This window comes from Dendrobium catenatum, unplaced genomic scaffold (assembly GCF_001605985.2).
Source record: "Dendrobium catenatum unplaced genomic scaffold, ASM160598v2 fragScaff_scaffold_1574, whole genome shotgun sequence".
NCBI lineage: Eukaryota > Viridiplantae > Streptophyta > Magnoliopsida > Asparagales > Orchidaceae > Dendrobium > Dendrobium catenatum.
The window spans coordinates 836,392-846,481 of record NW_021320036.1 but is presented as its reverse complement, the minus strand read 5'-3'; positions in this window follow the sequence as shown (position 1 = coordinate 846,481).

Below are 10,090 nucleotides of genomic sequence, written 5' to 3'. Positions count from 1 at the left end.
TTGAGAGAGAGAGAGAGCTTGAAAGTGAGGTATGTATATTTTTATTTGATACTATGGTGTGTGTGAGAGAGTTTTCTTATGATTTGAATCAATTTTAAAGTTAGTGTTTTCTTATGCTTGTCTGCATGTGTACACAGACCCTACAGAATGAGGAAAGAAAATATGGTTTAGATATCCTTGAAGGCTAAAGAAACTGATTTTGATTGATTGGATCGTATTCTTACGTCCATTAAACAAATTCAGAAAGAAAATTAAGTATCTGAGAAGCACCTGGATTTCATCAATTCCGGAAATCATGGCTATGCAGGAAAATAAGCATGCTACTTGCTGAAGGCAGAGCATGAATCCCTGAGTGTAGAAACCATAATTAAGGGAGAGAACTCAGAGTAGGGTTGTCAAACAAGGAGGAAACATCAAAGGCATAAAACGATGCAGTTATCAGATTGAGTTGTCCGTATATTGATTTCATATTGAAGCAAAAATCGTGTAGAGGCAACAAAGTTGCCAAAGCAGCAAAAGGCCTGTGAGACAAATTTCAATTAATCAGAAGTGACCTTCTTGGCTACCATACTTATATGTTTAAATTCGGTGGATAATGATTGCAAGCATGAAATATTCATATAAATTCATTGCAACATCATCCAAATATTAATATTGTATTGCATTTTTTTTAAGTATGGAAGGCCGGCCAAATACATTGGTCACACCATATTTCCTATTTTCCAAACTTTCTCACTGGAAAATCTTGGTCTAGACATGTTAGCTAATAAATGGTTTAAACTCTCTTGTATTGCTGCAGCATTAATAAATTGAAAGGAATATGTGCTCTGTCTACTTATTAGCGATTTGAATCTTGTGTGTAAAATCCTATAAGTAAAAAGAAGTTAAATTCTTAAACATCTAAATTCTTTTTGATTTAATAGTTAGAATTTCATTAAGAAATTCTATAGTTAAGTGTGTTCATCTCGGAGAAATTCTGGGATGGGTAATATCCTAAGAAGTTACATCAATAGGATAAAATCGTGAGACTCTTAAGCCAATGTGGACAATATCTTAATAATTAAAGAGTTTGAGCTGTTTCATTGTGCAACTGCTATGTTCTCGTCCAGTTTGCCCTTGTATTGAGCCATGAAAAGCTTTTAGTGCTAAATATGTTGACTTGATAAATAGTTTCCAAGCTCAGTACATAGACAAAACCTCATAGATGAACAATATAATATAAAATGATTTCTATTCAAAACCATAATCTGTAAATTAATCTGACTCATAGAAGAACAATATAATTAATTTAGCTTAATAAAATGATTCAGGTTACCTCAGTGGCAGTGCAGAGAAAAAACTGTTGGCAATTTTCCTCTCCATGGTTGCCACTACATGGAATATAACCACCACAGCAATCGTATCTGAAGAAAAGTAAATCATAAAAAAATCTGCTAGGCACATAAAAAAAAATATATATTCAGATATGGAGCGCAGCCTCAGTATGGTTACAATGATGATAATTTCAAATACAAGTGAAACGAATAAGATAGTTTAATATTTAGCCGCTTTGAAGTACAATAAAAATGAGTAGGTGGAATTCTTCTTTAATGTCCACCAACCCCCTTCTTTTTTTTTGTTTCCAAATTTGCTCTCTTATATTCATAAATATAGGCTGATATGCATTATAATATTGAGCTTTTCCCATTTGAATTTGCCATTGACAGTAACTCTGTTTTGGTTGATTGCTTCGTTCTACTATTTCAAAGTTATTTTCTTAGCGATCAATCCTTCTATGCTTTCTATTAAAACAATCTCTTTGTTACAGCCACTATTACGTTGCACAATGAATATTTTCATTACATACTTCATTGGGTTTTTACCCTTCCCTACTTTCTATTGTTTGCTGTTCAGATTTTTGGTGTCGCCATTCCTTTTTTACCTTTTGCTTCCTCTCTCTATTCATTTTAAATCTGCATTCATATTATTTCTTAGAATTTCTATGATAGAGATCATTTTTTTTTCATCTACTAAGGCTGTGCGTGGGGAGCAATTATTAGGTCTTTTCACTGGATGCAGAGGAAGGTTCGGTTTTAGGCAAAAATAGGTCAAAAAGTGCAAATACCGAGTTTTTCAAAAAACTTGGTATTTTTTCAAAAAACTCGGTATTTGCACTTTTTTAGGCAAAACCGAACCTTCCTCTAGGTCCTTGCACCGGACCAAATAAAAATCCGTGCGTGGGACAGCTTTCTCATTACTTTCTGAAGTAGCTTTATAGTGTAAATATTTTTGAATTATTTGATTGAGTATACTGTATATATAAGAGATTACTTATATTTTTGTTGGATTTGAAGTAAGAAAATACAAAATAAAATTGCAGTATATCTAGAATAATAATTGATCAATGGTAATGGATGATGAAGATGGTGACAACGAACGGTAGATGCTGGTAGCTAGCAATCTAGGATGTGCGACTGGCAGCAATGGCGGTCGACAGTGGGTGTGAATGGTGGCAGTGGCCAAAGGCTATAGGTGGTGGTGGTGGAAACAAGTTTTGGTAGCGACATTGACAATGGATAGCACTATACGATAGTTGACTTTCATAACTTTTACCTATATCGTCTATTTGAAATTCATTGAAAATAGATGAATTCTAAATACATTCAAAATGAAATAGAGATTGATTTCCAATGCACCTAAAAGACTTTGCATTTGAATTTCATCCCATCTAAACATCTTAATTCTCAAAACCCCTAAATTTACTTTACTCTGTGCTCAAAACACACACAAGTCAAAAGCTTCATACACATCTTTTTTTTTTTTTTAATATTTATAATCATTACCTTTTTTATTTATATAATTTCTAATTTCCATAAATATTAAAATTTTGCATGGATGAGGATAGCCACACTCTCAACACATGGCAATGAAGAGGGTTACATGTCCATGATGTAGATCCCACATTGGGTATTAAAAATTTGATCCAAGACTATGGAAATTAAACTACACAAGAAGATATACTGTAGAGGCTGGTTTAATAAACCAATGGGGACTAGAAAATCAATACAACTGTTGGCAAATAGTTCAGTAGAATCAAATCAAATATTTAGATATTGTTCTCATAGGCCACATCATCACAATCATATTAGACATTTAAGTAAAACAAGTAAAAGAAGAAGTTTTCATATCATCAAATTGCTAATTTGGTTCATTACATACTTAGATTTGGCTCGAAAAAGTTGGTCTTGACGAGTCTAATAATAAGAAAGTTAAAAAAAAAAACTTAGGAAAATAAGATAAGAATGAATCAATCAAAGCCTGATTTTTATTAGGAACTTAAGTAAAGGGTAGATTTTTATAGAGATTTTTCGAAGAAAGTTTAAAAAGAAGAGTTTTTTTTTTTTTTTAATTTGATGTAACTAGTTGAGCCTAATACTAATGAGCAAATTAAATTAAAAAATTAAGATATAAATGTTTTGTTTTTTGTAGTATAATTAAAAGCAATCACAAATGTATTTCTTATGTTGATGTCCAAATTATCATTGAAATTTACTAACAATAATGGATGTGAGACATAACATCTTGATCAAGGCCATCTCTACTAAGTTGATGTGTGCTTTATTTCATGCATGATGAATTATTATATCTTTTTTGTTGTGTTTGAGTATTTCATGAATTTTTTATCCTGATGTGTAAAAAATATTACTGTGCATAGCATGGAATGAGTGGACTAGTCATCTCTCTCTCTCTCTTTCTCTCTCTCTCTCTCTCCCTCCCCCCTTAATTGCTTCATTTATAATGCCCTTTTAACACTAAAGTTTTTTGCATCACTTAATAGAAGCTTTTTATGACAATGGTAATCACAAAATAAGAGCTAGCTCTCTCTCTCTCTCTCTCTCTCTCTCTCTCTCTCTCATGCCCTTTTAACACTAAAGCTTTTTGCATCACTTAATAGAAGTTTTTTTGTGGCAATGGTAATCACAAAATAAGAGCTAGCATCAGTTCTAAAATCTCTACACGTGTCGTGTTTATTATCCGATGTAAAGATATTTTGTAGTTATTTTTTAATTATTGGGTGTATATAATATGCGATATTACCTTTAGCAGCGATTTAAACCACAACAACGTTGCATCGAAGTGCCACATTAGCATCGCTGCGCTACATGCTGCCCCCCCTAGAATTTGGTATAGAATCTTCAATATTGTAGTGGCATTTTTTAGCACCACTACTCATTCATATCCAACGACGTTGTGTATGCCAGCCCAATGCTTTTCAAATAAATTCTTTTTTAATTTTTGGATTGTAATATATTTATAAAAATAGCCAATTAATAAGATATTTTTTAAAAATCTTTGTATTCTAGTAGCATTTGCTCTTGCATCTTGTATTAGATTTTTTAAAATTTCACACCATCATTATTTGGTGAATTTGTACTTTACTCATTATGTTCATCTACTAAATTTATGGGGGCATTATTTGAACCACATGCATCCCTTAATAATCCTTTTATATCATATGTACTTGGATTTTTTAACTTGAACACGTGCTTACTCAAAATTAGATGCGACAACAAGTAATTTTTTTATTGCACCTTCATCTATAATACTATGTTTCTCCCCATATCAATTTCATTAAACATACTTAACAAAAAATTCTTTTGAGATCAAGTGATCCTTAAAAAATTTCATAGAAGGAAAGTATCTATTAATGTATGATTGTTATGGATAAATTTTTTTTCTAATGAACTCTAGCATTTAGGGTTTAGTGAAAGTCTTAAGTGTTGGCCCGTGTAAATTGGTGTGGGTTGCATGCTAGGTCGACCGGGGTTTACACTGGCCTATGGACAGTGCTTCCTCGTCACAAAAAAAAAAAAAAACTCTAGCATGATGAATTTTATCTCAGGCTTACAAACTCTAAAATTATTAATATCGTTTATGTAATAATGACTATTTTTAAATTTGATCATCTAACTCTTATTCATGTTAAGTGAAAAAAAAAAAAAATTCAAATCGATTCTAAAAATTGATTTTATGATCAATCATCCATACTCTAATCAAATCATTTTTAATATTTTGATTTAAATATTTTTGAACTTTGATATCTCTTAATCAAATGAATTTCTTTATAGTATCACATAAACAATTTAAATCTTGAATGTGTAGCTTGATGGGAATCATAATTGATTAGAATAAGAACACCAAGCATCTCTAGTGCACACTTAATGAAATATTGAATTCAAGAGAGAATATGCATAAGTGAATGAATTGGATGTGACTCTTCCAATTAGAACTGCTTTCAGTAGTGATACAATAATTTAGGCTTCGTTTGGGGCGACTTTCTTAAAGCTTTCTAAAACAGCTTTTAAGTATAAAAAAAATTCTTGTTCAAAAAAATTTGTACTAAAAATTTACTTTAAAAAATAATAAAATAATCATCTTAAATGAAACCTTAATGATGTAGTCATACAAACTCTCACTCCTTAGGTATATTATTTGTCTCAAACTCAAAATCTTGTAAAGAAAATCAAAGCACCCCAACATTTATCCCTCGTCGACCTTCCTATATGTGAAATATTTTCGTCATCAGTGAGATCATAGATATTACACAGCTCACCTTGTCTTGTTGGTTGAGAGCTTAGGCTTCCAACTAAGAGGTCTTGGGTTCGAGTCTTTGTATATGCGTTGTGTGTGTGAGTTTGCCTTAAATGACCTAAATGTCCCTAAAAATGTAGTCATACAAACTCTCACTCCTAAATTAGCCATCACTTTTTCACAATTAAAAAAAAAATTGTATTAGAAAACTGATTTCTATAATAATTTTAAAATTTTATTTTCTCTACCATAGTTATATAGAGCCCGAGATTTTATTTATGATAGCTTTCTTACTGTTTTCTAAAGCAACTTTTTAGTACAAAATTTCTTGAAAATTGTTTTAAAAAACAATAAGAAAGTCATCTCAAATCAAATAAATCCTTAGGGTTTGCGTGGGACAACTTTTTTACATCTTCCTAAAGAAGCTTTTTTGTACAAAGATTTCTAATTTAAGAAAATTTTCAACTAAAAAAGTTGTTTTAGAAAGCATTAAGAAAGCTGTCACAAATGAAGTCTAAGGCTTCATTTAAAAAAATAGTTTTCTTACTACTTTGCTTTTTAGACATCAACCATAATTTCTATTTAGTTATTATTTTTTTTATTACTTTCAAAAAAATTTGTACTTATAAGTTGCTTTCTACAACAATTTTAAAATATTACCTTCTCGATAATAGTTTTGTAAAGCGATAAAAAAGTTATCCTAAATGAAATCTAATAATGAGAAAACAAAGATTAATATTATATTAAGCTTAATTTATTATTAAATAGGAGATTACACTAATCTTTATAGCACGTCATGCTATGAATCACTATGCTTTGAATTTTGAATGGTTGAGTTTTGAAACATATATTAGAAATTTGAGGAGGACTTTTAAGACAAAGCATATAAATTTGCGGCCTCACAATCTAATTAAGTAGCGCAGGGGAAATTTGACTTTTTATTTTTTACAATGTAGAACTTTGGTTTAATATTTTAATCATATTTTTTGTTTGACTAAATATTCTTGAAAATGATTTTTAGAATAAAATATTTATAAACATATGATAAGAATTTTTCCTGACCAAATCATATCTCGCTTGAATTATATGGATGAACACCATTTTTAGCTCCTCCCAATATATCACTACCTTTCTTCTTTCTCTTGTTGGGGGATTTCTTTCTTTTCTTGTTGTGGGATTTTTTATTTTTTTTTTGACACTAGGGCAAGTAGATCATAACATTATTTAGAAATTTTGATGACTAGTTGAATATGACTTTGATGTATATGAGACATAGGAGCCTGAACTTAGAGAATAGTGCAAACTCGGCGTCACACAAAATCAGAAATAGATCGCTCAAGGGAGCAATTCGAGATAGATGCAAGATTTTTTCTCTTGCCATTCCTGTCTATGTATCATTGGCCAGCTCAGGAATCCGTTATACGTGACTTTCTCTTTCAAATTAATTAATTTGGTAGTTTATAAGCTACTAAATCGGAAACCAATGTTAGATTTATTGATATAGCTTTTAGCTCATTGTTGGGATATTTGGGCAGCACGTTAAGAATGAAAAATTACGATAAGCAAACATTGAAAAGATAGCTTAAGTGCAATTATCGATGCTTGGCAACCTTCTCTTTTTTTTAGGCCACTCTTCCACAAAGGCAGCAATCCAAGCTCTTTGAAACTCGTGAAGCCCTTAAGAGCCATTTTATCCTCTCTCATTGATCCTTTTTCAGATAAACAACTTTGATCTCTGGCTAATCATTTTATGTCACTTAGTATATAAGGTAATTTCTGTAAGCAAAGCTTAAGTTGCATAAGAGATTAGCATAGAAACATGAAGAAGAAAGGAAATCAAAGCAAAAAATAGAGTAAGCCATCGATCGAAGAGCTCTTGAGCTCTGGCTTCATTCATGAATGAAACTCCCGCTGCTACAGTGGCTCATATAGGTAACTAAGTTAGTTACAAAGCAATGGTTCAGATCATCACAACAGGGATCAAACGTCATTGGGAGAAAAGGTGCACTGCCGTGTCAGAACTAGTGGAAGAAGCACTTTACAGTGCAGCTGACTGATCAATAAGAACTGCAGCTTATCAGGTCTCCTTATCAGCCCCCCCCTCAAGGTAAGGATTGGTGGTTGAATCGTTAACTTGTCACGCAGAAGCTCAAACCGAGCAGTAGAGAGCGGTTTGGTGAAAATATCACCCAGCTGATCAATAGCAAGAATGTGGTGAACTGAGATGAATTACGACCGGATGCAATCACGTATGAAGTGAAAATCGATTTATATGTGCTTAGTTCTTGCATGAAAAATGGGATTATTAGCTAACACCAATGCCGAGACATTGTCACAATAATGCTTGGTTGGACTGGATAGAGGAACCTGAAATTTGGTCAACAAACGACGGAGCCAAATAACATCACAGGCAGCAGTGGAGATGGCTCTATAGTCAGCCTCGGTTGATGAGCGAGCAACAGAGGTTTGCTTTTTAACAGTCCAGGAAACCAATGTGCTGACGAGAAAAGCATAATATCAAGTGATAGAGCGACGATCTGATTTATCCGATGCCCAATCAGAATCAGCAAAAGCCGTGAGCTGTAAGGAATCACGAATGATAGGTAAACCAAGGTGAAGAGAACCTTGAATATACCAAAAAACTCTCTTGAGTAGCTGGAAGTGAACCATGAATGGCTGATGCATATGTTTGCAGAGGAAGTTTATCGCAAATAACAAATCCGATCTGGTTAATGTCAAATACTGTAGTGAGCCAACAATTTGATGGTAAAATTCAGGACGAGTATAGCGCTCATCACTCGGTTCAGCTGTTGGTAAGACCGTGGGCAAGGGAGTTAGAACTGGTTTGCATTCAGACATGGCGGCTTTGAAAAGGATCTCCTTGGCATAATGAGTTTGGCTGAGATGAATCTGGTATGAAGTATGAGTTGCTTGTAAACCAAGGAATTGATTGAGCGTGCCCAAATTTCTCATGTGAAACTTGGAATGTAGAGTTTGAAGCAGTCACTTTATCTCGATAGAATTGTTGCCCGTTAAGAGTATGTCATTAACATACACAAGCAGGTACAACTGAACGGAATTTCGGTTGTACAGTAAAAGGGAGGGGTCGGTTGTGCTTGTGGTAAATCCATAAGTGAGGAGATAAGTTGACAGTGTTTCAAACCACTGCCGAGGAGATTGTTTCAGATCATAGATGGCTTTTTTTAGGGAACAGACATGATGTGGATATTGTGGATCCACAAATCCAGTTGGTTGCTTCATATACACTTGCTTATGTAATTTGCCATGTAAGAAAGCGTTGGAAACATCAAGCTGTAGTAGAGACTACTTGTTGGAGACGGCAACAGTAAGAAATAGTCGAATTGTGGCAAATTTTGCCACCGGACTGAATGTCTCATGGTAATCTAATCCGTGCTCCTGCTTGAATCCATGAGCAACAAGGCGCGCTTTATACCGTGCAACCGAACCATTTGCATCTTATTTGGTCTCATATAACCATTTACAGCCTAATAGATTTTGCCTGGGCTCATATGGAACCAATTGCCAGGTGCCTTGATGTTGTAATGCCTCAAATTCACTGCTCATTGCTTGTCGCCAGGCTAGATACTTGGTTGCCTGTGTAAAGCTCGTGGGATTAGCAGGGATGACTTGATGATCGAGATCGAAAATCTACTTTGGTTTAAGCTTGCCCGTTTTAGTCCTGGTAAGCATAGGATGTTTAGGTGGAAGAGAATTCGAGGGATCTGTAGTAGAAGAGCTGATAGGTGAGTGAGAAGATTCAATTATACGAGCATCAGATGAAGGTGATATAGTCACGACAGGCTGAGAACTTTGGAATGGTGGAGTTGAGCTTGCCAGATTCTACTGAATAGAAGATGCAGGAATTAGTGTGGCTGGAGGGGGAATTGCAGTAGTAGTTGGTTGAGGACATAGAGGTTGAATAGATATGAAAGGGAAAATAGATTCATGAAATTGAACATGTCGAGAAAGATAAATTTTAGATGTTTTGAAATCAAAACAACGATAGCCTTTTGAATTGGGAACATAACCAAGAAAGATACACGACTGAGATCGAGGGGAGAATTTGTGTGATAACTGCGTTGCAAACCATGGGTAAACTAGGCAACCAAATGTACGTAAGTGAGAGTAAGTGAGGGGTCTGTTATGCAAATATTCATAAGGAGACTTATGTTGGTTAGAGGAGGATGGTAACCGATTGATCAAGTACACAACCGTAAGCATAGCATCGGTCCAAAATTTGCCTGGTAAGTGCGCATCAAACAACATTGCTCTCATGGTTTCAACAATATGGCGATGTTTCCTTTCGGAAACACCATTTTGCTGAGGCGTGTAAGGGTAAGAGGTTTGATGTATAATGCCAAAGGTATTTAAGTGAGTTTGAAATGTTGAATTCATATATTCGCCACCACGATCCGAGCGAAGAATTTTAATTTTAGTTTGGAATTGATATTCAACCAGTTGTTTAAAATGAAGAAACGTCGAACAAACTTTAGACTTA